This window comes from Sinocyclocheilus rhinocerous, unplaced genomic scaffold, assembly GCF_001515625.1.
Source record: "Sinocyclocheilus rhinocerous isolate Xijiao unplaced genomic scaffold, SAMN03320098_v1.1 scaffold114, whole genome shotgun sequence".
Classification (NCBI taxonomy): Eukaryota; Metazoa; Chordata; class Actinopteri; order Cypriniformes; family Cyprinidae; genus Sinocyclocheilus; species Sinocyclocheilus rhinocerous.
The window spans coordinates 504,923-510,001 of NW_015646344.1; the positions used below are offsets into that span (position 1 = coordinate 504,923).

Below are 5,079 nucleotides of genomic sequence, written 5' to 3' on the forward strand. Positions count from 1 at the left end.
CGCTCAGAGTTACTGCAGACAGAATCACATTGATCTGGTCAGTGTGAGAAACCAGAATGAGAATGAGAAGGTTAAGAAGATCATTAGTGATAATCACTCATCTGGATCATTTGTCTGGATCGGTCTGTTCAAAGACTCATGGCAGTGGTCAGATCAGAGTAGGTCATCATTCAGATACTGGGATCCTACTCAACCTAACATTAATGCAAACTGTACAGCAGTAAAATATGACTCTCTGGGACAATGGCATGACATCTCCTGCACCAACGCATATCCTTTTGTGTGTCATGAAGGTGAGCAGATCCTCACAAAACACACACAATCCATCCATCACCTCCAGATCTCTTAAAGTTCCCGCTACACGTCTGACATGACAAATTCATGCAGTGTTTGTTCTGCATGTTGTTTTTGATGAGTCTCTCTCTAGTTTCTGCTTGTGCTTTGTTTGGTTTCCAGATAAACTGATTGTGATCAGAGAGAATCTGACGTGGTCTGAAGCTCTGAGATACTGCAGACAGAATCATGTGGATCTGGTCTCGGTTCATTCAGAAGAGATTCAGCGTCGTGTGATGAACGTGGTTAAACGGGCGTCTACTGCGGCGGTGTGGTTGGGTTTACGTCACTCCTGCACTGTGGGCATCTGGTTCTGGGTGAGTGGAGAGACCGTGTGCTATCAGAACTGGGCTCCAGGGAACGGCACATCAGAGGAGGACTGTGAACACACAGTGAGATCTGGAGCAGTTCAGTCTGGAGGAGATCAGCGCTGGATCAGCCGTCCTGAAACTGACAAACTCAACGTCATCTGCAGCAGATATTAAGAGTGAAAGATACACAGACCTTTCATGTAAGAAAACAAGTGCTTGTGTGTTCACTTCCTTTAACTTCACTTTCATTCATCACTTTGTAAAGTAATCATTTTAACAATTTCAGTCTCAGCAGGCAGTCGCACCTGAGGGTTAAAAAGGCAGAAACGTTTTCCTCAGATGTTTGTTTATATAGTTCTTGTATATTCATCAGTAAACTGTTAATGTATGTTTTGCATTTACAAACTCTTTCAACATGTTTGTGTGTTTATCTATATTTTGGGGTCAAATATGTACCCCAAAAAATTAGATAAACCTGAAAAAATCTCCCCAAAACCTCCCTTTGGGGACGTCCTCATTTGTGTTTTTATTTTTATTTTTTTATTGTAAAAATGCAGAAGTTAAATCTATAACTATCTGTATATAAAAACAATATAGTTCTATGTAATGTCTCCATGTAGATAGCTAAGTAAACCTGTGTGTGTGTGTGTGTGTCATTTACTAACTTAATAATTGCTAATTGAATTTTGTGAGGGGTCAAAGGGCGTCATACACTAATCATTAGATATAGATTTATACTGGTTTCTATTTTATCATGAAATAGTTCATGTAACTGAAGAGTATGATATTAGGTTTATTAAATTCTTTATTTGTAAGGATCTCTGTATGTTGTTGCGGCTATACTTCTCTCTCTCTTATTGAGATTTATATATTAATCATGTCTGATTATAAATTACTGTTTGAATGTGAATCAGTTAGTATCAACATTATGTGCCTCTGCTAAATGAAATATTGTTTATTCTTAAAGGAGTGAAGGTTGGGTATAAAATACATATTTAAAATATCTACAATAATTGTGTGCTAAACATAAAAGAACATGTCAACAACAGCAGCTCAAATTAATAAACTTCTGTGCAATCAGCTCGTCTCTTGACTGTTTCTCAACATCAGAATGATAATTAAATTATAAAATCCAACATGGTTTAAATCATAATTCAGACATATTAAGGACACATAAGCTGCTTCCCAATTCAGATGCTGCATCCTTTAAAGCAGGGGTCGGCATTGGGCCATAAAAAATGTTCGCCACTAGATGGTGGGCCAGAACATAGTCAAAGGATAATTTAAGAAATTAATTGATGAAAAATGCAACTAGAAATGCCTGTGACAGACAGTTAAAGTGTCTTTTGTAACTGCTAGTGAGCTGTTACTCTGTGTTAAATCCTGTAGTAGAACAGTCATTAACAAAAAGCCACATTAGTGTGGTGGTGTCCGGCAGAGTATGTGAGCAGAGTGGAGCGTCAACAATTTGCCCACCATGCTCCAAGCATTTAATAATCACTCCGGTGCGGGCTCACCATTTCCCGCCCCCACTCCACTCCGCGCTCACTGATCTCAGAAACACTGCTCCATGGCTAAAGTATTTCAGAATGTTTGAAATATCACAGTCCTTTTCATAACCTATATTAAAAAATAAAATAACAGCAGAGTTTCAAAGTGGCTTATTAGAACATTAACTAGTGTTCAAACTTTTTTCCTACCACATGACAAGCTAATAACATGGTTGTCAGCATTAAAAGGTATAATTGCTGCTTTTTGCGGTGCAAATAACAGTACGTTTTCATCAGTTATTTTACCTACGGATCGATGCATTTCTTACTGATTTCTGCTCATTCGAAATCAGATACAGATGAAGTAGCACTGTAAGATTACATTTGTTTGAATGCATTATTGAGAGAGCGATTGCGTGTTATAGTACTTGTTTAAATCATGCTTTCAGCTGAAAATATTCAGTATCTAGAAGGAACAAACAAATTCCTTGAGAACTATAACTTCCCGCTCATGTCCATTGCCGTCATCATAGCTTCACATTCTTTCTGATTTGATTGATCCATCTCTATCAAGCTAGCTATTGTTTAACATGTGAATTCTTGCTTAATATGCCATTATGTTACAGGCTGTTGGCATGAATTGTACTCGTGATGGAGCGGTGGTGGAGCGCTCTTGGAGCGAGTGAAAACCACGACGCTCCAACTTTAAAAAAATCCGCTCCTGTAAAAACAGCCAGTAACTGAAACAAGACTAGACAAAGAACAAGGGCAAACACAGGGGTTTAAATACACAGGGTAAAGAGGTAACAAGGTGGAGGAGACAATCAATCAATCACCAAGACAGCTAACAAGGAGGAACCATGGAAACAAACGAGGCAGGTAGGCAAACAGGGGCACTGAACAGAGAAACACTGGGGAAATAAAAGTACAAGACAAGGCAACACAGGTAAGGATCATGGCAATAGTTTAGTCAAACTTATTTTACCTGGGAAAAAATTACATTTCTGGCTCTATCTTTGTATGTAAAAGTCTGTCAGAAACGTCTCTGCTGTGTCCCGATGGCAGCTGTCATGCAGTTGCTAGGTGACAGGAGCGGTGGGCGGGAACAGGAAACCTTCTGTAGACAGTCTCATTTAACAACGCACACTTCAGCCTTTGTGGACTTTGAAGGATGCAGCCTCTGAATTGGGACACAGTTATAGTGTAACTTTCCTGTTGTTGCAATAAAACAGATGAATAAGACTGAAATACAACAACATTCACTGTTTATCCTGCTGTTTTACGTCAAAGATGTAAATATAGTTCAGCCTGAAGGTTTAAATGTGGTGAGGACATATGCAAATGAATGAGGATGTGTTTATATGCAAACGTGTTTGTGTTTTCTTAAAAAAAAAACATACAATAAACAGCAGGAGTATGAAACAAACAAAATAAGAATTTTCACAAAGAAATGAATTCTAAAATAATAATAATAATAATAACAATGTTTTAATTTCAGCATTCCAGCCAATCACAATCAAGTAAGACAGAGAAAATACATTTATGCCGAAACAAAAGCAGCAGAAGATGATGTTATAATTTTATTTGGGATATTGAGAACAGCAAGGAGAAGGAGAAGGAGAAAGAGAGGAAAAAGAAGAGGATCCCCCCCCCAAAAAAAAAAAACAAGAAAAAAAGGGAATCATCTTCTTCTTGTATTTTTTTTCTTCAAAATCCTCCTCTCAATAAATACTCTCTCTTTAATAGTCAAAATCAGTGGTGTAGTGCAGGTTATGCGCAGGTAGGCCTATACCCACTTCTTTATCAGTCAGCATTGTGTATACCCACTTCTAAACCCCCTCTGATGCACATCATTCAGTAGTGTCCTGCATTAGCCAAATCAAAACAGTCCAGCACATGAGTAACTAATCCAATCGCATGTGAATAAATATTGAACAAATATTCCCTAAAAACATCCAGTAAAGACAGTAATGCGGTGAGGACCGAGGCTTAAACACTCTCATGCAGTGTCTTTTTCATACATACTCGAAGCCGGAGGACGCTCTTAAACTGGCCTCACACTAGACGATTTTAAGGCCGATTTTAAGCCCTATTTGCATTCCTGAACAATCGGGGGTGTGGCCCAATTTGAGGCTTGTCGCAAGCTATTTTTTGTCCAGAAAATCCTCTATTGTGTGGTGTCATTACGATTATTTAACTGCTCCCGATCGAGATGGAGCGTCCCCAAACTCAAATCATAAATATCAAACATGTTTGACATTTACGACTCTTGATCGGGCCGCCTCTGACGTTATACTCGCGATAGCCAATGAGAGCGAGCAAGCGTCACCTACCGGATGTTGCGTGCTTCTATAGCTGAAACTTGGCAGCCACAAACATGCCATGAAAGCAGAGAACATCACCCATATTCTTTCCTATACTTTGTTTTTTTGTTGCCAGCTGACAACGTTGATTGTCCTCTAATTGTTTTTCTTCTCTAATCACGTTTGATCTTGCAAGTGTCCGTGAGATCTCATGTCACTGTGCAATCGTTCCTACAATCAACAAGTGTGTGGTCTCGCGGTCTTCTCGAATCATCTAGTGTGTGTGTTCAGAGGATTATAAGGCTAAAAATCGGTTGAAACTGTCTTCATGTCTGTGGTCTCCCATCGTTTTAAAATCGTTTAAAGGGGTCATATGATGCGATTTAAATTTTTCCTTTCTCTTTGAAATGTTACAAGCTCTTGGTGCATAAAGAAGATGTGTAGAGTAGCACTTGTTGTTTGTCATTTCTCCGATCACAAATGCAGACATGGTTTTATGTTTACGCGGCACGATGCAACGCAACTCATAAAAAGATAGTATAAGTCATTATAATCCGTAATTATGTCCCCACTCGATGCAACAAATGCCTCGTTTATAATGGGTTTTAATGTTTTTGTCTCGTCGCTCCGGCCGGACACGGC

General features: G+C 39.0%; 1 protein-coding gene and 1 pseudogene across 1 annotated transcript in view; both read left to right on the forward strand.

The window, feature by feature from the left end:
* The window catches only part of LOC107707277 (macrophage mannose receptor 1-like), a 6,467-nt pseudogene extending 5,649 nt beyond the window's left edge, over nt 1-818 (forward strand).
* The window catches only part of LOC107707279 (macrophage mannose receptor 1-like), a 67,365-nt gene that overhangs the window by 5,946 nt on the left and 56,340 nt on the right, over nt 1-5,079 (forward strand). The window lies entirely within an intron of this gene.